Source organism: Chiloscyllium plagiosum, unplaced genomic scaffold (genome assembly GCF_037043375.1).
Source record: "Chiloscyllium plagiosum isolate Xiang-an unplaced genomic scaffold, Cpla_swu_hap1 HiC_scaffold_42, whole genome shotgun sequence".
Taxonomy (NCBI): Eukaryota; Metazoa; Chordata; class Chondrichthyes; order Orectolobiformes; family Hemiscylliidae; genus Chiloscyllium; species Chiloscyllium plagiosum.
The window spans coordinates 91,688,392-91,713,262 of record NW_028270180.1 but is presented as its reverse complement, the minus strand read 5'-3'; the positions used below and the strand labels follow the sequence as shown (position 1 = coordinate 91,713,262).

The window sequence follows — 24,871 nt, the reverse complement described above, 5'->3', positions numbered from 1 at the left end:
AAACATGTCGGTGTACCAGTACTTCTGCCGATTTATCCGATGCTGGCATGTCATTGGTTTTGTCCAAAACATTATGAAGGTTAACATAAAACAAATAGCTGCAGTTTCTGGAAATCTGATCAAAAAACGAAAATTCTTTGCGGAACGCAGCAGGACTGGCAACAGAAAGGTCTACTTGCCTGCTCTTCGGATGCTGCCTGACCTGCTGTGCTTTTCCAGCATCACTCTGATCTAAAATCTGGTTTCCAGCATCTGCAGTCCTCACTTTTGCCTAGTTCCTTCAGTGTCGCGAGTTCCCAATTCAAGAACTCCATCTCTAGCGGTTTCATGTCTGTACCTCCATGCTGAGGAGTTGAAGAGTGAAGAAAAGTAACTCACCCCTCCATCTCTGGGGTAATTAGGGACTGAAAATGAATCGTGTCACATTGAAATATATCTAGATGCGACTTAATCTTTGTCTTTTATTGGGAACCATCTCTTTCATTGTAACCATCAGGAAAGAACATTTCGTTCGCCAGAAAAAGAAATGAATATGTCACTAACCTTTGTTTGCTTCAGATCCAAGAATACTCACATCAATAGCTCCCTTGCTTACCTCTGCTGGTCATGTTCGCAAAGAGATCTAGCAAATTGCCAAGTGTGATTTTCCTTTCAATAAATAATTTTGACTCAGTTTGGCTGCAAATATCTTTTCCTACCTTTGTGCTTTTCTTCTTTTACATTGGTGTCTCGCACCTTACAAATGACAGCAAAGGTATGAAAGGAGATGGGAGCATTTCGCTCATCAAGTCAGCGAGAGCTTTTTATGAGATCACGGCTGATTTGGTCAATGCTCAACCCTGCTGCGCTGTCTGTAGTCATGGCCGAGAGGTTAAGGCGATGGATTGGAAATCCATTGGGGTTTCCCCACGTAGGTTCGAATCCTCCTGACTACGTTATGAATGCTTTCCTGCCGGAACAATTTTCGCTCAAAGTTCAGAAAACCTATTTTGCAAACCAGTCCGGTAATTTGATTAGACTTGGGAAACTCGAGTTCTTCATCAGAAATGTACCATATTTAAAACATTATCTCTGTTTCTCTTTCCAGATACACTGCTCGACACATCGGGTTTCTGCAGTTGTTATTGAACTTCCTGAACAGAAGTGCTGCTTTTCATTAGATTCCTTTCATCCCTGTCCTCTGTTATCTGACTCGGGTCAGTGGCAACACTTCCTCCTGCTCGTCAAAGTGCTCATTTCCCACCGCTCCCTCTCCCATCATTGCAAACAACCGCAGGAAAATGCCACTTAACCATCTTTGTTCACTTTGTTCCAAAATGAAACTCACCAGCCTCAGGAATCTCTCCACCAAACGGGACTTCTCATCCCTGGACATGGTGCAAGCCAGAGGATTGTGAAGAGATACTGTGAAAATATTGTCAGTTAGCAGTTGGAAAAATGTTTAAGAAGCAAACGATATAATTTAGGCTCCAGCTTTGGAAATCTTGACATACTCTTTGGGAAATGGAATCAGAGGAGGATGAAGAAGTGTGAACTGTCGGACCGAGTAGAGGACGGGACATTGACTCTTATCTTCATGTATTTTTCACATTTTCCCATATTGCTGAGTATCATGCACATGTAGGTATATATTCAAGTCACTGTTTCAGGTAACGTCTGACCCCTCTATCTCTCTTTACTGAGTGTGGACATCTTTCATTCATTAATGGGACATCGGTGTTGGTGGCTGGGCCTGCATTTATTTCCCTTTCCGAGTTGCTCTCGAGAAGCAGTTGGGGAACTGCCTTTCTCAACCCATGCACTTCGATGTGCTGTCAGCTGCCAGTGCTCAGGTCTGTCTGGTTTCACTTCTTTGAGAACTTGCAGTGTTATATCTGAATGGTTGGCTTGGCCATTGCAAAGGGCATTTGAGAGTCTGCCATTTCTGAGGGTCTGGAGTAACATGTAAGTCAGACCAGTGAAGATAGCAAGTTTCCTTCTGTGGAGGACACTAGTGAGCCAGGGTTTTTTTTTAGTTTTGACAGCAATCAATATTTCATTAGATTGCTAATTCCAACTATTTTATTGAATTCAAATTCCAGCATCTGCTGTGGTGGGTTTGAAGTCCGGGTTTGGGTCATTGTGTGATGTACTTAGCAGGCTGAATGACATCAAGCTGTTCGTGTGTAAATCCTGAGAGGGCAGAATGGTCTCCTCCTGTCTCATTATAATGTTGATGACTGGCTGAATGGGATCGTCCTTTATCTCTGTAATATTACAGAGTTCATACGAGAACAACACATGAGGCAGGAGCAGCAGCTGGCCATTCAGCCCGTCGTGCCTGCTGCACCATTCAGAATGTGTATTGGTGATGTGATTATAACTAAACACCCCTTTCCTCCCTGTTCCCAATAAACATAGAATATCTTGTTCATCAAAGTTCTATGATACCCAACCTTGAGCGTTTTCAGTAACTGTTACTTCGGCATGAGAACGCCACAGATCACAGAACCTTAAGGAGAAAGGAACATCCCTGTCTCAGTCTGAAATGGGAAGGCCCTTAGTCTCAAAATGTGTTACCCTAAAACCAATCGCCAATCTTTTGAGATGAAAATGGATGATAATTAGGAACAGATATTGGCCATTCAGTCCTTGAAACCTGTCTTTGTTGCCATTAACACTCGTAAATCACATACTCACCAATTTGAGTCTCCACTGAAATTGCGGGAAGACAATCCCAGGCACCGAAAGATCATATCAGCATGAGACACTGGAGCAGAATTAGATCATTCATCCCATCTAATCTGCCATGGCAATTGATCACCGCTGAAATATTTCTCAACTCCATTCTCCTGCCTTCTCCAACTGACCATTGATCACTTATTAATAAAAATGTTATATCTCTGTATTAAAGACATTATCTGTGCCTGTACGTGGGGGGTTTGTTCGTGTGTTTGTGTGTAAATGTCCATATCCACGTGCATATCTCTTGTGCATGTGTTATGTGTGTTAGTGTCAGAATCTAAGTTCGTGTGCACCACTGTTGCATCTTTTTGCAACGTTGTTTTTCAAGAAGATACATTGAAATTGGAATCAATCTCCTTCCAGCTCTCTTTCCGTCCGTCCCAGCATTGTGTGTGTGTGTATGTCGGGGGGGGGGGGGGGAATTAAGTTGTGTGTGTTGATGGTGCTGTCAGCTTGGATGGTGCTGTGAGCTGCTTCCCTCCCTCTCTCCCTCCCAACTGCGATGGAAATAAAGATCTAAAACAATCATGATAGAGATTGATATAAATTCTGCATTATAAACACAGGGATTAAAATCACTGTGACAATCTCTGACACAGGCAGAGACACACTGTGGCACTCTCTGATACTCTCCAACACACTGTGACGCTCTCTGAGACACACTGTGACACTCTCCGACACTCTCTGTGACATACTGTAACGCTTTCTAGCACTTCTGAAACACTCTGTGACACTCTCTGACAGACGGTAACACACTCTCTGACACCGACAATGACACTTTCCGACTCTCCCTGACTCTCTGAGACATACTGTGACACTCACTGAGACACAAAGTGACACTATCTGACTCTCTCTGCAACTCTCTTAGACACACTGTGACACTCTCTGATTCTCTCTGACACTCTCTCAGATACAATGTAACACTCTCGGATTCTCTCTGAAACACACTGTGGCACTCGCTGACAGATTGTTTGAGACACACTGTGACCCTCTCTGACTCTCTCTGAAACTCTCTGTGTCACTCTATGACACTGTTTGAGACACACTGTGACACTCTCTGAGACACTCTGTGACACTCTGTGACTCTATCTTCCACACTGGAACACTCTTTCTCCCCGTGTCTGTGTGGGTTTCCTCCGGGTGCTCCGGTTTCCTCCCACATTCCAAAAATGTGCAGGTTAGGTGAATTGGCCAGGCTAAATTGACCCTAGTGTCAGGTAAGGGGTAAATGTAGGGGTATGGGTGGGTTGCTCTTCGGCGGGTCGGTGTGGACCTGTTGGGCCTGTTTCCACACTGTAACGTAATCTAATCTCATCTAAAAATCTAAACACTATGTCGCTCTCTGTCCCTCTCTGAGACACACTGTGACCCTCTCTCACTCTCTCTAAAACTCTCTGTGGCACTCTCTGACACTGTCTGAGACACACTATGACACTCTCTGACTCTCTCTGAGACACACTGTGACACTTTGTGGCACTCTGTGACTCTATCTGTCACACTGGAACACACTATGTCACTCGCTGCGCCTCTCTGAGACGCACTGTGACACTCTCTGGGACACACTGGGTACACTGGTGAGTTCACACATTCTCTCTCTCACATACACGCATTTGTATACTCTGCTCCCTCGCACTCACTGTATACCTGTTATAGCACCAATCCCCTAACAAGGCTCATGCTCCACCACTCTCACTACTGCATGCAGCACCTTCCCTCTCTTTCTGTCTTGCCTTTCTAATGCCCCCCACATAGTTATAGAATATTCTGGGGAATCCTAATTATGGAATGTTCCCGTATTGTTCCAACCTATTCCCAGTTTCAGGAAAACGGCTGTGCCCCAGTGTGTAACACGTAAGAGGATGGAGTAGAGATGTACGTTTTTCAAATCACACGCAATTAAAATCCACCATGAGGCCATTCAGTACTTCAAATATGTTCCAACGTTCAATTCGTTTGGGGGTGTTCTGATCGTTTTCTCAGCTCCATGTTACAGGAAGTTTCAGTCATTCAACCCCCAGCTTCCTGTTACTGAGCAGACGATTCTCAGTCACTTCATACCCCGGGTTTCTTCTAGCATGTGTTCAGAAGACATTTCCCATGGAGATGGATTCTCCTTACAATATATTTCATCTGATTTATAAATTCATGCAACAATCAGCATGCTTTCCACAGACCATTCAAAAACATGCACTTATTTTATGGTTATCGGTATCCAATAACAATTAGTCATTCTGGTTATTTCACTTGTCTCACCTTATTGTATTCAGCCAAAGACAGCTTCCAAACATTTGTCTCATTATAAAATACAACTTCTAGCACAGAACATTTTTGTCTCAAATACACCTTTTTCCTTGTCATTAAAATTTCTCTTGCCCTTTTTTCTGCGGCTGATTCTATGTGTAGTAGTTACACAGTCTCCCACTCAGATGGCTGGATGGTTGGTTTGTGATGCAGAGGGAGGTCACCAGTGCAGGTTCAATTCCCCACACTGACAGAGGTTGCCATGAAGGGGATGCTCTCTCAACCTCACCCCATCACCCGTGTGGTGACCTTCAACGTAAACCACCATGAGTGGTCTCTCTAATGATAGTTATTTGGGACTCTAATCTATCAATGTTAGCATTTTAACTTATTAGCAAAATAATTTATTGAAAAATATATTATTATTATTATTATTATATTATAGCAATAACAAAACAACTCAAATAACTGGACACAATTACACCCATGTGCATGTATATATAAAATAAGTTAAAGTCTCTAAACGGACAGAAGAAAAACAAAAATAAACAATAAGTAATAAATAAATAATATGGCTCAGCATAACAAAGTGATAGCTCTCGTTCTTCGAGAGCATGAACTGATACACATTCATACGTTCATAATTCCTAATATGTGATTCATTAGACAAAATCGTTATGGCTATATAAAAGCCCTTTTTAGAGTGGCAGGTACGCCTGTATCGCGGTAATCCAAAAAGGGTTCCCATACCTTATATAAATCTCTGCTTTCCGGTGCACCATACTGGTGAGAATGTCCAAAGGGATATTCTCCATGATGAGCGAACAACCACCCAAGAGACCCGGGGGATTTTCAGACATCCAAAACTTCAGAATATTTTTCCTAGCACAGGAAGTATGAGGGAGATACTAAAGGACTATTGTGCATCATTATTTACTGTGGAAAATGATATGGAAGATATAAAATGTAGCGAAATAGATGGCGACACCTTGCAAAATGTCAATATTACAGAGGAGGCAGTGCTGGATGTCTTGAAACGGGTAAAGGTGGATAAATCCCCAGGACCTGATCAGGTGTACCCTAGAACTCTGTGGGAAGCTAGAGAAGTGATTCCTGGGCCTCTTGCTGAGATATTTGTAATATGGATAGTCACAGGTGAGGTGCTGGAAGACTGGAGGTTCGCTAATGTTGTGCTATTGTATAAGAAGGGTGTTAAGTACAAGCCAGGGAACTATAGACCAGTGAGCCTGACGTTGGTGATGGGCAAGTTGTTGGAGGGAATCGTGAGGGACAGGATGTGCATGTATTTGGAAAGGCAAGGACTGATTAGAGATAGTCAACATGGCTTTGTGCGTGAGAAATCATGTCTCACAAACTTGATTCAGTTTTTTGAGGAAGTAACCAAGATGATTGATGAGGGCAGAGGTGTAGATGTGATCTATATGGACATCAGTAAGGGTTTTGATGAGGTTCCCCATGGGAGACTGAATGGTATGGTTCGATCTCATGGAATACATGGAGAACTAGCCATTTGGATACAGAACTGGCTCAAAGGTAGAAGACAGACGGTGGTGGTGGAGGGTTGTTTTTCAGACTGGAGGCCTGTGACAAGTGCAGTGCCACAAGGATCAGTGCTGGATTCACTACTTTTTGTCATTGACATAAATGATTTGGATGCAAGCATAAGAGATACAATTCGTAAGTTTGTAGATGACACCAAAATTGGAGGTGCAGTAGAGAGCGAAGAAGGTCACCTCAGATTGATCAAATAGGCAATTGGCTTAGAAGTGGCAGATGAATTTTAATTCAGAAAAATGTGAGGTGCTGCATTTTGGGGAAAAAAATCTCAGCAGGACTTATACACTTAATGGTGAGGTCGCAGGGAGTGTTGCTGAACAAAGAGACCTTGGAGTGCAGGTTCATAGCTCCTTGAAAGGGGAGTTGCAGGTAGATAGGATAGTGATGAAGGCGTTTCCTTTATTGCTCAGAGTATAGAGTACAGGGTTGTAAGATCATGTTGCGGCTGTACAGGACACTAGTTAGACCAGCGTTGGAATATTGCGTGCAATTCTGGTCTCCTTCCTATCGGAAAGATGTTGTGAAATTTGAAAGGGTTCAGAAAAGATTTCAAGGATGTTGCCAGCGTTGGAGGATTTGAGTTATAGAGAGAGGCTGAACAGGCTGGGGCTGTTTTCCCAGGAGTGTCGGAGGCTGAGTGCTGACATAATAGAGTTTTACAAAATTATGAGTGGCATGGACAGGGTAAATAGGTAAAGTCTTTTCCCTGGGGTCGGGGAGTCAGAACGATAAGGTATAAGTTTCGGGTGAGAGGGGAAAGATATGATAGAGAACTGCGGGGCAACTATTTCACACAGAGAATGATACGTGTATGAAATGAACTGCCAGGTGATGTCGGGGAGGCTGACACAAGTGCAACATTTAAGAAGCATTTGGATGGGTATATGAATAGGAAGGGTTTGGAGGGATAGGGGCCAGGTGCTGGCAGGTGGGACTAGATTGGTTTGTGATATCTGGCCGGCATGGACGGGTTGGACCAAAGGGACTGTTTCCATGCTGTACATTTCTATGACTCTATGACTCTATGACTTGTATTGATCTCTGTTTTTTTGGTGCACCATGCTGGTGGGAAAGTCCAAAGGGATATTCTCCATGATGAGCTTACAAAGTCCCAACAGACCCGGGGAGTTTTCAGACATACAACACAACATAATACTTTCCCTAGCCCAGAAAGTAAGGATATATTTTTTTCCCATGTGCATCTGTGTAAGATACTCTGGGCAGGCCCAGGAAAAGAGAAACCAGGTCCACCTCCAATTCGCTCCCCAAGACCCACTCTACCACACTGAACACAGTGCACCAATATATACGAAGCCTGCAGCAGGACCACACGCAATGAGCAAGAGTGCCTGTAGTCATTTGGCATTGAGGACACGCTGAAGATAATCCCACTTTGAAGTTTGAGAGAAAATCTGGGGTCAGGTAGACCCTATGAAGAATTTTCAACTGCATGGAATGGGTCCTATTTCAGATCAAAATCCTTCGAACATTTTCACAAATATCTTCCCATGTCTCCGAAGAGATCTAAAGCCCCAACTCTCTCGCACAGACGTCACGAAGCTGCGGGGACACTCTCCAACAAATGGTAAAGGGTACTGACAGAGAGCGTATTCTTTACAATAATCACCTGCTTCTCTGTATCGGATCTATAATTGTCTTTTAAAATTGTGTTTTTTAATCAAATCTCTCATCTGGAAAAAAACAGAACAAGTCTCTACTAGGTAATCCATACTTACGAGTTATTTGATCAAACAGTATAATTTTTTCTCCTTCAAGTAACACGTGGTGGCTCGGTGGTTTGCACTGCTTACTCATCGCACCAGGGTCACAAGTCTGGTTACAGCCTTGGGTGACTGGCTGTGTGGAGTTAGTATATTCTCAACTGTGTCTGCGTAGGTTTCTTCCCACAGTCACAAACATGTGCAATGTGAGATGACTTGGCCATTGCTCAATCGCTCATAGTGTTCCAGGATCTGTAAGTTGGGGCATTAATTAGGGTAAATATAAGATGGTAGGTGAATGGATCTGGGTAGGTTACTCTTCAGAGGGTCGAAGTGGACTTGCTGGGCCCAAGGACCTGTTTCCACACTGTAGGGATACTACTAATTCTAAATCACCCAAACAAGATATCCCACTCCTTGCCCACAGTTTAAACCTGGAATCCATTATCCCCGGTATACCAATTATGGAGGTAAGAAACATGGTTTTGGCTGTATTGCCTCGATCTGACGCATTGTCCTTCAAGTTTTAACAGTATTGATAATCATTATTTTATGACAATATTCCATAAATGTTGTCATTTTATCTAATAACAACAGACTAATAAGGGTTCACTTTGTCTGAGAGGGCTCAATGTCGAGCCATATTGATGCTGAGACCTCAGCTGCCCAGGCACTAACATATGATGAAAAAACTTAATTGATTGCTTTTAATCGGGGAGACCTACTCCTCACAATCTGTGGGGCAGTTGCAATTTTGTTAGCAAGATAAGGAATCGCTTATGGTTCCAAATAAAAGAGCTAAACCAGCCATTATGTTTCCGAAATATCTTCTAGTAAACATCATTGAAAGCATTTGAACTGGGTGTAGGAAATGAAGAAGGACATTCATTTTAATAACAGCTATCTGACCGAGCCAGGATATTGGAAATGCCTCCCATCTTTGAAGGTCTTGTTTAATTTTGTCAAACAAATGGACATAGTTCACGTTAAATAAATGATCAAATACAGATGTAATGAATATACTGAAATAGGGGAACCACCCCCGTGACCATTTAAAAGGAAACCAGGATATGCCCTCAGTATGAGGTATTTCCCTAAGACCTCCCATAGGCATGGCCTCCAACTTTGTAAACTTAATCTTCTCGCCTGGAAAGGCAACAAGCGAATCAATGCATTGCATCACATAACTACCGAAATTGCGGGATTTGACGAAAACCCTCATCTGCATACAATGTAATCTTTCGAGACTTCGATCCCACCTCTCGGGCAGATATATTGGCATCCCTACGGATGGCCTCCGCCAGTGGCTCAATCCCCAACGTAAACAAGAATGGCGAAAGGTGTCAACCTTTGTGGCTGCCTGGAGAAATATTGATATTACTGATTGGCCACACCATTAGTGAGAACCGCAGCCAGAGGATCGCTGGAAAGGACCCTCACCAACTTGATAAAAACTTTGCATAGACCAAACGATTCTAATGTACAGAAGAGATCCAGCCACTCAACGCAATCAAATGCCTTCTCTCATCTAAAGAAATCAATAATCCCTGGACAGATTGATGTTGACACTCTTGGATCATATTGAGTAAACTCTTCACATTGTAGGAAGATCTGCGTCCCTTTCTTCAGCCTGTTTGGTCCTCTTTGGTGACGGAAGGCAGCAAAGTTTCCACCTTAATGCACGGATCTCAGACAGGATTTTGAGAAAAACATTTAATAGTGAGATTGGCGTGTAAGAAGCACAATCCTCCGGGGTCTTCCTTTCTTCAGTATCAGAGAGATATGAGCTTCTCTTAAGGATGGAGGAAGGGGTTTGTGACTGTATGAGAGACCGAACATGTTAAACATCAGCCCTGACAATAGGTTTATAAATTATTTATAAAATTCACTCGGAAATCCATCAAGAACATGCGCGTTTACATTCTGAAGCTGCTTCACACTCTCCAGTGCTGACAATGGTGCATTAAGACACAACACCTTTTCAGGGATTACTCCTGGAATGCCAGGTTCTTGACAAATAGCTCCATCTTAATCCATCTATTCTCAAAATGTTCAGTCTGAAATAATTCGGTGAAAAATCTCGGACAGGAGACAATAATATTTTTGTAATTGAAGGTAAGGATCCCAATACCTTCCCTAATTGAGGTATAGAACATAGAACATAGAAAGAACATAGAACATAAAACATAGAACAATACGGCACAGAACAGGCCCTTCGGCCCACGATGTTGTGCCGAACATTTGACCTAGCTTAAGCACCCACCCATGTACCTATCCAATTGCCACTTAAAGTTCGCCAATGATTCTGACTCTGCCACTCCCACAGGCAGCGCATTCCATGCCCCCACCACTTTCTGGGTAAAGAACCCACCCCTGACATCCCCTTATACCTTCCACCCTTCACCTTAAATTTATGTCCCCTTGTAACACTCTGTTGTACCCGGGGAAAACGTTTCTGACTGTCTACTCCATCTACTCTATCTTATAAACCTCTATCAAGTCACCCCTCATCCTTCATCATTCCAATGAGAAAAGGCCTTGCACTCTCAACCTATCCTCGAACGACCTATTCTCCATTCCAGGCAACATCCTGGTAAATCTTCTCTGCACCCTCTCCAAAACCTCCACATCTTTCCTAAAGTGAGGCGACCAGAACTGCACACAGTACTCCAAATGTGGCCTAATCAATGTCCTGTACAGCTGTAACATCACTTCACGACTCTTGAATTCAATCCCTCTGCTGATGAACACGAATACACCATAGGCTTTCTTACAAGCTCTATCCACCTGAGTGACATATTTCAAAGATCTATGAACATAGACCCAAAGATCCCTCTGCTCCTCCACCTTACTAAAAACCCTACCGTTAACCCTGTATTCCGCATTCTTATTTGTCCTTCCAAAATAGATAACCTCACACTTGGCAGGGTTGAACTCCATCTGCCACTCCTCAGCCCAGCTCTGCACCATATCTAAGTCTCTTTGCAGCCGACAACCGCCCTCCTCACGATCCACAACTCCACCAATCTTCGTATCATCTGCAAATTTACTGACCCACCCTTCGACTCCCTCATCCAAGTCATGAATAAAAATTACAAACAGCAGAGGACCCAGAACTGATCCCTGCGGAACACCACTTGTAACTGGGCTCCAGGCTGAATATTGACCATCTATCACCACTCTCTGACTTCGACCGGTTAGCCAGTTTTCTATCCAAGTGGCCACATTTCCCTCTACCCCATGCCTCCTGACTTTCCACATAAGCCTACCATGGGGCACCTTATCAAATGCCTTACTAAAATCCGTGCATACTACATCCACTGCTCTAACACCATCCACATGCTTGGTCACCTCCTCAAAGAATTCAATAAGACTTGGAAGGCAAGACCGACACTTCACAAATCCGTGCTGGCTGTCCCTAATCAAGCAGTGTCTTTCCAGATACTCAAAAATCCTATCCCTCAGTACCGTTTCCATTACGTTGCCTACCAACAAAGTAAGACTAACTGTTCTGTAATTCCCGGGGTTATCCCTATTCCCTTTTTTGAACAGGGGCACAACATTCGCCACTCTCCAGTCCCCTGGTACCACCCCTGTTGACAGTGAAGACGAAAAGATAATTGCCAACGGTACTGCAATTTCCTCTCTTGCTTCCCACATAATCCTAGGATATATCCCGTCAGGCCCGGGGGACTTGTCTATCCTCAGGTTATTCAAAATGTCCAACACATCTTCCTTCCTAACAAGTATCTTTCTAGCATACCAGTCCGTTTCACACTCTCCTCTTCAACAGTACGGTCCCTCTCGTTTGTAAATATTGAAGAAAAGTACTCATTCAAGACCTCTCCCATCTCTTCCGACTCAATACATAGTCTCCCACTACTGTCCTTGATCGGACCGACCCTCGTTCTCGTCATTCTCATGTTTCTCACATACGCATAAAATGCCTTGGGGTTATCCTTGATCCTATCCGCCAAAGATTTTTCATGCCCTCCCTTAGATCTCCTAATCCCTTTCTTCAGCTCCCTTCTGGCAATCCTGTATCCCTCCAATGCTCTGTCTGAACATTGTTTCCTCAACCTTATGTAAGCCTCCTTCTTCCTATTTACAAGACATTCAACCTCCCTCGCCAACCAAATTTCCCTCGCACGACCATCTCTTTCCTGCCTGACAGGTACATACATATCAAGGACACGTCGTATCTGTTCCTTGAAAAAGTTCCACATTTCCACGACATCATTCCCTCACAGCCAATGCTCCCAACTTATGCTCCTCAGATCCTGTCTTACAGCATCGTATTTACCCTTCCCCCAACTGTAAAACTTAATCTGTTGCATGCACCTAACTCTCTCCATAACCAAGGTGAAAGTCACAGAATTGTGTTCACCATCACCAAAATGTTCACCCAGTAACAAGCCCATCACTTGTCCCAGTTCGTTACCAAGTACCAAATCCAATATGGCCTCCCCTCTGGCCGACAATCTACATACTGAGTTAGAAAAGCTTCCTGGACACACTGCACAAACACCGCCCCATCCAATCTCCTTGATCGAAAGAGCTTCCAATCAATGTTTGGGAAGTTGAAATCACCCATGCCTACTACCCTGTGGCTTCTGCACCTTTCCAAAATCTGTTTCCCAATCTGTTTCTCCACATCTCTGCTGCTGTTGGGGGGCTTTGGTAAACACCCAACAAGGTGACTGCACCTTTCCTATTTCTGACTTCAGCCCATACTACCTCCAAAGGCAGATCCCCCTCGAACTGCCTTTCTGCAGCCGTTATACCATTTCTAATTAGCAACGCCACCCCCTCCTTTTTTACCACCCTCCCTAATCTTACTGAAACATCTGTAACCAGGAACCTCCAACAACCATTCCTGTCCCTCTTCCATCCACGTTTCCGTGATGGCCACAACATCGTAGTCCCAGTTTCCGATCCACGCCTTAAGTTCACTCAAATTATTTCTGATACTCCTTGCGTTGAAGTATACACACTTGAACCCATCTCTGTGTCCACAAGTATTCCCTGTCAGTGCTACCTTCTCCACAGCCTCCCTACATTCTTGGACATCCTGACAAACAGCTAGCCTGCTTGCTGGACTACCAGTCCGGATCCCATCCCCCTGCCAAATAAATTTAAACACCTCCGAAGAGTGCTAGCAAACCTACCCCCCAGGATATTGGTGCCCTCCTGGTTCAGGTGCAACCCATCCTGCTTGTACAGGTCCCACCTTCCCCAGAATGCAGTCCAATTGTCCAAATACCTGACGTCCTCCCTCCTACACCATCCTTGCAGCCACGTGTTCAACTGCACACAGGCTGTCAGGGAAGAATGTGGTGGAAATGTGGAACTTTTTCAAAGAGCAGATACGACGTGTCCATGATATGTATGTACCTATCAGGCAGGAAAGAAATGGTCGTGTGAGGGAGCCTTGGTTGACGAGAGAGGTTGAATGTCTGGTAAAGAGGAAGAAGGAGGCTTACATAAGGATGAAGAAACAGGATTCAGACAGAGCAGTGGAGGGATACAGGATAGCCAGAAGGGACCTGAAGAAAGGGATTAGGAGAGCTATGAGAGGGCATGAAAAATCGTTGGCGGACAGGATCAAGGATAACCCCAAGGCATTTTATGCGTATGTGAGAAACCTGAGAATGACGAGAACGCGGGTAGGTCCGATCAAGGACAGTAGTGGGAGACTGTGTATTGAGTCGGAAGAGATAGGAGAGGTCTTGAACAAGTACTTCTCTTCAGTATTTACGAACGAGAGGGACCGTATTGTAGAAGAGGAGAGTGTGAAATGGACTGGTAAGCTAGAAGAGATACCTGTTAGGAAGGAAGATGTGTTGGACATTTTGAACAACTTGAGGATAGACAAGTCCCCCGGGCTTGACGGGATATATCCTAGGATTATGTGGGATGCAAGAGAGGAAATTGCAGTACCGTTGGCAATGATCTTCTCGTCTTCACTGGCAACGGGGGTGGTACCAGGGGACTGGAGAGTAGCGAATGTTGTGCCCCTGTTCAAAAAAGGGAATAGGGATAACCCCGGGAATTACAGGCCTGTTAGTCTTACTTCTGTGGTAGGCAAAGTAATGGAAAGGGTACTGAGGGATAGGATTTATGAGTATCTGGAAAGACACTGCTTGATTAGGGACAGCCAGCACGGATTGGTGAAGGGTAGGTCTTGCCTTACAAGTCTTATTGAATTCTTCGAGGAGGTGACCAAGCATGTGGATGAGGGTAGAGCAGTGGATGTAGTGTACATGGATTTTATTAAGGCATTTGATAAGGTTCCCCATGGTAGGCTTATGTGGAAAGTCAGGAGGCATGGGATAGAGGGAAATTTGGCCAGTTGGATAGAAAACTGGCTAACCGGTCGAAGGCAGAGAGTGGTGGTAGATGGTAAATATTCAGCCTGGAGCCCATTTACAAGTGGAGTTCCGCAGGGATCAGTTCTGGGTCCTCTGCTGTTTGTAATTTTTATTAATGACTTAGATGAGGGAGTCGAAGGGTGGGTCAGTAAATTTGCAGATGATACGAAGATAGGTGGAGTTGTGGACAGTGAGGAGGGCTGTTGTCGGCTCCAGAGGGACTTAGATATGAGGCAGAGCTGGGCTGAGGAGTGGCAGATGGAGTTCAACCCTGCCAAGTGTGAAGTTGTCCATTTTGGAAGAACAAATAAGAATGCGGAATACAGGGTTAATGGTAGGGTTCTTAGTCAGGTGGAGGAACAGAGGGATCTTGGGGTCGATGTACATAGATCTTTGAAGGTTGCCACTCAGGTGGATAGAGTTTGTAAGAAGGCCTAGGGAGTATTATCGTTCATTAGCAGAGGGATTGAATTCAAGAGTCGTGAAGTGATGTTGCAGCTGTACAGGACTTTGGTTAGGCCACAGTTGGAGTACTGTGTGCAGTTCTGGTCGCCTCACTTTAGGAAAGATGTGGAAGCTTTGGACAGGGTGCAGAGAAGATTTACCAGGATGTTGCCTGGAATGGAGAGGAAGTCGTACGAGGATAGGTTGAGAGTTCTCGGCCTTTTCTCGTTGGAACGGCGAAGGATGAGGGGTGACTTGATAGAGCTTTATAAGATGATCAGAGGAATAGATAGAGTAGACAGTCAGAAACTTTTTCCCCGGGTACAACAGAGTGTTACAAGGGGACATAAATTTAAGGTGAAGGGTGGAAGGTATAGGGGAGATGTCAGGGGTGGGTTCTTTACCCAGAGAGTGGTGGGGGCATGGAATGCGCTGCCCGTGGGAGTGGTAGAGTCGGAATCATTGGCGACCTTTAAGCGGCATTTGGATAGGTACATGGATGGGTACTTAATCTAGGTTAGAAGTTCGGCATAACATCGTGGGCCGAAGGGCCTGTTCTGTGCTGTATTGTTCCCTGTTCTATGCACACTCTCCCTATTCCTTGCCTCACTGTCACGTGGCACCGTCAACAACCCAGAGATGACGACTCCGTCCGTCCTAGTTTTTAGCTTCCAGCCTAACTCCCTGAGCTCCTGAATGACCTCCGCACCCGTCGTCCTACCTATGTCGTTGGTGCCAACGTGCACCACGACTTCTGGCTGCACACCCTCCCCCTTAAGGATTCTGAAGACATGGTCCGAGACGTCTCGGACCCTGGCACCCAGGAGGCAACAAACCATCCGAGAGTGTCGCCCATGTCCACAGAACCGCCTGTCCGCCCCTCTAACTAAAGAGTCTCCTATAACTAGCGCTCTCCTCCTCTCCCCCTTTCCGTTCTGAGACTCAGAGCCGGACCTCGTGCCAGAGACCCGGTCACTGCAGCTTACCCCTGCTAGGCCGTCCCCCCGAACAGTATCCAAAGCGGTATACTTATTGTTGAGGGGAACGACCCAGGGGATCCCTGCACTGCCTGCTTCCTCCCCTTCCCACCTCTTACTGTTACCCAGCTACCTCTGTTCTCTGGCGTAACTATGTCCCTGTAGCTTCTATCTATCACCCTCTCAGCCTCTCGAATAATCCTCAGTTCATCTAAATCTAGTTCCAGTTCCCTAACTCGTTCTGTGAGGAGCAGGAGCTGACTGAATGGAATGGAAAGGAAGCCAACGAAGTACTGGGGCATCACGCCATTAGAAAAGACAAGTCGGGGTTTCATGGGATGGTGGAACAGATGAATAGATCATGTGGCGTGAAACCAGATAAAACTGAGTTGCGTCCATATGGAAGTTTCCCTGATGATGTGAATTTGCTGAGAGTAAACAGGAGGGAAAATCCTTCATTCAGATGGATCTATAGCTAGACTTACGAACTTCAAAACCGGCGATGAATGATAAGGAAAAGTTTGGAGCACTTTTTTTTTCTTCTACAGTAATTGAAATCGAAAATGATTATTTTTCAGGAAAAATGCGTCAGAAGCTGATTCTAAAGTATTTGTAAAAATGCGTGCAGAAACATAATGAGTGAATTTCACCAAGACAGGGAGTCTGGTCGGCCGGGTCGGGTAAGCGTTAGCTGCACAATTTCTAATTGGTTAACGTTAATTGGAAATACACCACAGATCACCTCCAACTGAGTACGACTAAGTGTAGCAAGTGCTGGTTGTGAAGAAAAGTTTAGCAGCTTGTTCTACGTGAACTTCCATAAATTGTAAAAGAACTGAGCTGTTTCTGTTAGCTCAGCATTAAAGGGAAGTCGATAAGCTCAGTCCTCTGCATAATTGGTTTATGATATAAAGTGATGCCAACCGTGTGGGATTAATGATCGCAATGTTTCAGCTTACCATCAGAATCCCGATCTCCCCACTCACCTAACGCTTTATACGATGACGAGAATCAAACCGAAATGAAACTATAGTGAGTGGGAACTGACCTATCGATGGAATGCACTATTTATTTTCATCTATTGCCTTGGAAATTTGGCTTCAATCACAGAGAAGGGAGTGAGACCATTTGCTGCTCACCCATCTCCCCCCAAAATATCCAGTGACAAGACTCGAAAAATGTTCCTGTTTGAATCCTACAATCTTTAAAGCAGTACTTCATACATCTTTATCATTCCGGTTCCAGTTTTGCCGACAACATTGTCCAATGAGATGAATCTAATAATTTTTGGATTGTTTTAATGGCCTGTGCGAGGTTGCAACAAAATCAGTAACATGAAACGAACTAAACATCCTTTCCAGAATTTAACACAGCACAGGATCAGCCATATGAGAAACGTCAACATCTTCAAACGTCACCTCTGTATCTCTACTGAGAGATGGATATTTACTCAGGGAGTATTTCTGCTGGTTGTAAGTAACTGAGGTATTTCCCAACGACAGAATATTCCACAAAATCATTAAAAAAAAATAAATGCCGTTTCAATCAACTTTCTTTTGCAACTTTTAAATATATATGCGCACACGCATACATGCAAGTGCACACACATTTTTATATACATGTATAGATGTTTGCATAAAAAAATATATGTGAGTGTGTGCATGTGGACAATATTAGGAATGGATTGCCGGACATTTGAAATTTCTTTCTGTAGAATGTGAGATGTAAGGGTCTTCAATAATGTCCCAGATATCCACATCTGCGGGAAGTGCACCCAACTCCAGCTCCTCAGCAACTGTGTTCAGGAACTGTAGCTTGATGTCAGATCATTGGGAGTCTGAGTGGAATTGAGCGAAGTTATAGAGGGGCAGTAACACTTCAGGTACAAGAAATAGATCGATGGGATACAGTCGGCAGCCGAAACGCTAACAGGCAGACAGTGCAGGCATCTGCTGTGGCCGTGACCCTCAGTAACATGCATACCATATTTGTTATTTTTGGGCGGGATGACTTACGAGGGGAAAGCCATTGGGGAAAGGTCTTTGGCACAGAGTTTGTCCCTTTTTATCTGAAGGGTGGGCCAGAGAGGAGGAGAGCATTTGTTATTGGAGACTCCATATCGATGGGAACAGATTGAGATTCCGTGGATATAGGGCAGACTCATGATTGCTGTGTTGTCTCCCAGCTACCAGGGTTTGTGATGTCTCGCATCGTGTTTTCAGGATCCTTAAGGGAGAGGGTGGGCAACCCCAAGTCATTGTCCACATATGCACTAACAACATCGGTAATAAAAGTGATGTGGATGTATGGCAGAATTTCAGGGATCGAGGGTGACATCTTAAACCTAGAACAAACAGAGTTATCTCTGATTTGTTGCCCATTCTACGTCGTAGTGAGGTGACGTGTAGGGAGAGAGCATTTAAAAATGTTGTTGCAAGGATGGTACAGGAGGGAGAGATTTTGATACCTGGATTGTTGGGGCTCATACTGGAGTCGATGAACCCTTACAAACAGGATGGTCTTGACCTGAACGAGAAGAGTACCAATACCCTGAGGGGATAATTTGCCAAAGCTATTCATGAGGGTTTGAACGAATTCAGCCGCGGAGTGTGAAGCTGAATTGTAGCTCCAGTTTGCAGGTAATTGTGAGTGGTTTTGTCATAAATAGCGTTTCCGGTTTAAAAGAGTGTACTGGCAAGGATGAAGGTGGCTTGAAGTGTGTTTGCTTCAACGCCGGAAGCATCTAGGATAGGGTAGGTGCCATTTGTTGTTACCTGGGCCTTCGATGTTGTGGCCATTTCAGAGACATGAACGGAGGACTGAAGAGAATGGTTGTTCCTTGTACTTCAGCTTCTATTTTTCAGTCAGAACAGGAGGGTCGTTTCAGAGGGGGAGATGTGGCATTATTCGACAAGGACAGTATTTTGGTAGCAAAAAGGATATTGGTGAGGATGCGACTGAATCTGCTGAGGTAGAATGGACTGAGATTAGAATCAGGAATGGAGAGGTCAACACAAAAATGTTCTAGATATATGGAGGAAAAGATTGCAAAGATGATAATGGATAGGAACAAAAGTAACAGGGTAGTTGTTATGGGGAGCATTAACTTTCCAAATATTGATTGGAAATGTTATCGGTTCAGCACCTCGGATCGGTCAGTTTTTGTCCAATGTGTGCAGGAGGTTTTCCTGACGCAGCATGTAGACTGGCCAACAAGACGCGAAGCCACATTGGATTTGCTTCTGGGTAATGAACTCAGCCAGCTGTTCTCTTTGGAGGTAAGTGAGCACTTTGTTGGTAGTGACCACAATTCGGTTATGTTTATTTAGTGATGGATAGGAATAGGTATTTATTGCAGAGCATGAGGTATCGCGGGGAGAAACGCCATTCTGATGCGATTAGGCAAGAGTTAAGATGCACCGCATGTGGAAAGTAACTTCAAGGGTTGTGCACACCTGAAATATGGAGCTTGCTCAGGGAAAAGCTACTGCATGTCCTTGGTAAGTATGTATGCATCATGCAGGGAATATGAGGTCGACACAGGGAGCTGGGTTTACTGAAAAAGTTGAATCTCTTGAGAAGAAGGAGAAGGGGGGCGTATGTAAACATGAGATATGAAGGCTGAGGTAGGACGCTTGGGAATTAAAAGCTAACCAGGAAGGGCCAAAAGAGAGAGCTACTTCGAGCGAAGAGGAGGCATGAGAAGTCTTTGTCCGGCAGGAAGAATCCTGAAGCTTTCAATTGATAGTTCAAGAATAAAAGAATGTCTAGCATATGATTATGGCCTGTCAAGAACAGAAATACGAAGTTGTCAGCGGTGTCCAAGGATAGCACAGACGCTGAATGTATTTTTTATCATATAAAAAATGAAAAAGACAATGTTGTCGAAGTGAGTATTGAGATGCAACCTATTAGAATAAACGAAATTGACATTCATAAAGAGGAGTTGTTAGCAATTCATGAAAGTCTAAAAATAGGTTTGCCCCCTGGACTTGATGGGATGTATCCGAGGACTCTCTGCGAATCGTGGGAGGAGATTGCAGAAGTTTTGACTATAAGCTTTATTGCGTCAGTGTCTATGTCATTAGTGCTAGAAGACCCGAGTTTAGCAAATATTGTCCCCTTCTTCACGAAGGGGAGTAGAGACATTGCTGGTAATTCTAGAACAGTGATCCTTAGCTTTCTTCCAGCTAACGTTTTGGAACAGATTATGAGAGATAGGAATTATGATAATCGAAAAAGGAAGAAGTTGATTCGGGAAGTGAGTACGATTTTATGAATAGCAGGTTGTGCCTCACAAATATCATTGAGCTCTTTGAGAAGGTGAGCAAACAGGTGGATGAGAGTAAAGTGGTTGATGTAGTGGATATGGTTTTCAGTCAGGCACTGTCGGCTGTTGCATGAAATACAGAGTCATGGGATTGAGGATGGTTTAGCGGTTTGGATCAGAAATTGGCTCGCTGAAAGAAGACAGAGTGTGGCAGTTCATGGGAAATGATAATCCTGGAGTTCAGTAACAGATGGTGTACCACAAAGTTCCTTTTTGTGTCCGCTGTTGTTTGCCATTTTTATAAATGATCTGGATTAGGGCATAGAATGATGGATTCGTAAATTTGCAGAAGATATTAAGATCGACGATGTTGTCAAAAGTGCCAATATCTGCTGACGGTTACAGAGGGGCATGGATAATCTGCAGAGGTGACCTCAGAAGTGGCAAATGGATTTTAATGTGGAAAAGTGTGAGATAATTTACTTCGAAGAAATGTTCTTTGAAGAATTGCCAAAATGGCTGAACAAAATCAGCAGCTCTTGTCCATCTATGACGAGAAAGGATAGTTAACGCTTCGAGTCCAATGATTCGTGTTCGGAACTGATGGGATGTGTAGGTGGGTGAAAAATGTGGAAGAGGGCGGACAGGATCCAAAATGATTGAACTCGATGTTGGGTCCTGAAATCTGCATGGTCTTTCAGTAGAAAATGAATTGCCGATCTTCCAGCTTGCGCTGTGCCTTGAAGAAGAACTGCAGCAGACCAGAGACTGGTATGATGGTTTGGGTACACAATGCAATGTTAAAGTGACAGGACACTGGAAGACCGGGTTAAATTTTGTTGATTCTGGACAGAACTTAAGTGATCTCAGCTTTGTCACCGACTCTGTTTTCCTCTCTCCATTGTAGAGAGATCACATTCTCAGCAGAAACTACAGTTTTCTAGATTGAATGAAGTGCAGACACGTCACTGGAAGATGTGTCTGGAAGTTTCCACAGTGAGGAGAGACATCGGAAACCAGCAGGAAATGTATCTTACAACATAGAACGTTACAGTGCAGTACAGGCACTTCGGCCCTCGATGTTGCACCGACCTCTGAAAAAATTATGTGATGTCCATTTCAATGAAAAATTAACATTTCTTTTGAAACCAATAAAAGCACAGGGAAACAAAACAGTAAAGGCCTGACTTTGCAGAGGGCAAGTGTTGCAGGCAGAAAGAAAATCGATGTATATTTAAACCGAACTAATACCAGACGTACAAGGCCAACAAACTACCATATCAACAGCCAAGGAATTAGAAAAAGACAACTCCTTATCTGGAAAGGAACTCGAATGTTTCAGGCCACTAACCTTGAAGTGTTGATAAGAAGAAGCAAATTGTACTTTAAAGGGAATATGTGAAAGCTATCAGGCGCCCATTACATGAGGCGTCTTGCCAATGTATTACCTGGGACACGGGAAACCTGAATTTAATGGAACTCCACGCGCTACATGCTGAAAACCTTCTGGCCCAAGAGAAGGAAAAATGAAAATTAACGACGGAACAGCAAACACATAAAGCTCAGCTGACTGTGATGCAAATGGTCGCCCAGCCGTTGGAAGGAGGTGCTGCGTGAAAAGAAGGGCTGGCAGAGGTAAATCTGGCGGGTGCTTTGTTTGCAGAGCAATGGACCAGTGAGTGAGGCAGTGCACGCCCAGACAGCCTCAATCGGCCCTGGAGGCTGGACAGCAGGGTGACTAATGGAGGAAGGCTGAGGTGGAGGTGGGCAGCCCCAAAGGTACAGGTAAACTTCTTTGCTTTATGCTCGGCAACGAATAATCGCTTATGCTCATCTCTACTACTCACCTTATGGGCACTGAAACATGTCCCACCTCTACACTGAGCACTGAGTTTGCGAAGCGTGAACTATATTTTCAGTACAACGTTGATGCATATAAGTCAATGCTTTCATCTATGTTATATGTGGAAGGTGCACCTCTTACTTTTTTGGAAGATACAAGGGCAACATATTCAGGTCATAAATCAAGGCAGTTCAGAGAGTCGACGCAAATAAAGATGAACGGAAGCTTCCTGAACTTAATGGGTGCTTCAGGAGTCATGACACGAGATAGATTTACCGCACCCCTATTGTGCGAAACCAGTAATGGAGAAACATTCCAATTCTCATTTCTGTTATCGGAATTCTGTTCTTTAAATCTGATGTCTCGGAATCTCATAGTGAGACTGGGGTCGGATTTGTGCAGTACCCCGACGGGCTTGCAGGTAATACAAAAAGAAGATTTAACAGTGCAGGCTGGAAAATACGAATCACGACCCCTGATGCATGTCAGAGAGCGATAGGTTCCGTGAGCGATTCATTCACCCAGGAAGCAAGTCGCCATGTTAATCCCATTAACACCGATTTTCTTGCTGGAGATATACTGCACTGCACAACACACATACACCACGATGGTCCTGACAAATCATAAGAGAAGGATTGGTTCAGGAGATTGGTTAAACCAGATCAGTTGTTATTGTGCGAATTTTATTGGAATGATCACAGATGTGCTGTCACTTTAAACTTTTTTAAGTATCTGTGACGGTAAGTAGACCCTGTTTTTTTGATGTGGAAGGCTCTTTTCCTCACGGATCATTGGCGAAGGCATCCAGCGACAGGTGTCAGAATTTGGGACCATGGGTACGACAGGCACAAAAAACGAGAGATTGTATCTTCAGGGTCGGTGTGGTTATCTGATTCAATGCAGTCATAAGGACGTATAGGAAGATACTAAATCGGCTAACTCAGGCAGACAGGGCAGTCCAGGTAATCCCCACCAGGAGTGTCGTCTGGCGTTTACCTATGGTAGATGTCTCGGACCCAAGATTAATAAGGGTCCCAACTGATTTCAGGGCATAAGGCAAACACGATGTGGGGCTCATACGAATCCTTAAGAATAACCCCGAAGTCTGAGTATCGTCCTTGCAAAGCAAAAGAGCCTTGCAAAACAAAAGGGCCGTTAAAACCAGAGGCTGTGCAAGGAATTACTCCAGTCTTTGAATCTCTCTTATAGGTTGGAGTGATAATCCCCCGTGAATAATCAATGGTGAGAACCCCCTTTTTTTTTGTTCAAAAAGGCAAACATACCAGGTGAATCGGGGGAATTGAGGTTTGTTCATGACCTGCAGGCTATCAATAACGCTGTTGTTCTGCGCAACCGAAATGTTCCCAACCCTGATATTATATTGGCTCAAATTCCACCGGATGTAAATGGCTCTCTATTGTGGATTTAGCAAATGCTTTGTTTTGTGTACCGTTACACGCCGACAGTAAATCCTGATTCACTTTTCTATTCAAAGGCAAATAGTATACATTCACGTGACATTTTCCAGATTACTGTGAGTCCCCACCATAATTAAAGAGGCTCTACACAGGAATCTGGAGACTCTTGTTTTAACCGGGGGTGGGGGGTCAGCGCTTCTGCAGTATGTAAGCGAATGCTTAATCGCAGCATCAACAGAGAAACAATTTGAGAAAGGTAGGCTTGCGAAGCTCTGTCATCTAGTCTCGCAAAACTACAACTTGTGGAACAATAGTTGAAGTTCTTCCGTCACTTAATATCTGAACAAGGAAAGGCCATTGGGCAAGACAGAGTTCAAGCAAACCAGCAAAATTCAAAGCCTCACATGAAGAAACAATTGCTATCCTTTTTGGTCATGTGATCTTACTTAGAATGTTGAACCCGCATTCCGCAACCGTTTCGGTGCCAAAAGTGACATAGCTCATGGTTCAGGTTTGCAGAGCTAGAGTCCGTTGCAGTGATCCCTGAGGCCGAGCGTGCCTTTGTTGAATTGAAATGGCACTCCAAACTACACCGACACTGGGATTCCAAATCCAAACAAGCCTTTTGTACAAACAGTGGATGAGAAGCGTGCCTGCATGACATCTGTACTGATGCAGAATTATGTGTGGAAAATTGAGGCCAGTTGCTTATTTTTCACCTCAACTTAGATCCCGTAATGGCAGGATTTCATAAATGCCTCCTCGTCGTGCCTGCATTTGAAAAGGCTGTTGTAGCTTCCAGGGACATAGTCCGCTTTGTTGAATTAAACCGACTGGTCCCACATGCAGTATCCTTACTGCTTTCTGAGAAAACCACAGCACACATGTCGGCAGCACGTTGGTTCACATACAATGCTATGCTATTGGAGAAGCCTAACATGTCAATAAAGCGATATAACGTCCTTAATGCTGCTTGTCTTCTCCCCACAGAAGGAGACGGAGACCCACATGACAGTGTCGCTGTAATTAATGACATTTGAAGCCCGAGACCAGACGTGTAGGATTCACCAATTTAGAATCTGGAAACGGTGTTTTATTGTGGATAGGTCAACATTCAGAAGCAAAGAGATAGGCCAGTGTCCGGTATGTTGTAGCAACTACCCACGAGGTTGTCAAAGCGGGATCACTTCCTTCTCATCTGTCAGCGCAAGCAGCAGAGCTGATTGCCTTGATTGAGGCATGGAAATTGGCCGAAGGAAGAACAGTGAATATTTACATCGACAG

General features: G+C 44.2%; 1 non-coding gene across 1 annotated transcript; it reads left to right on the top strand.

Moving 5' to 3' along the window:
- Positions 1–853: 853 nt before the first annotated feature.
- On the top strand, positions 854–935 carry trnas-gga (transfer RNA serine (anticodon GGA)). Its single transcript has one exon. It is a non-coding gene; the product is annotated as a tRNA-Ser (tRNA).
- Positions 936–24,871: the final 23,936 nt, after the last annotated feature.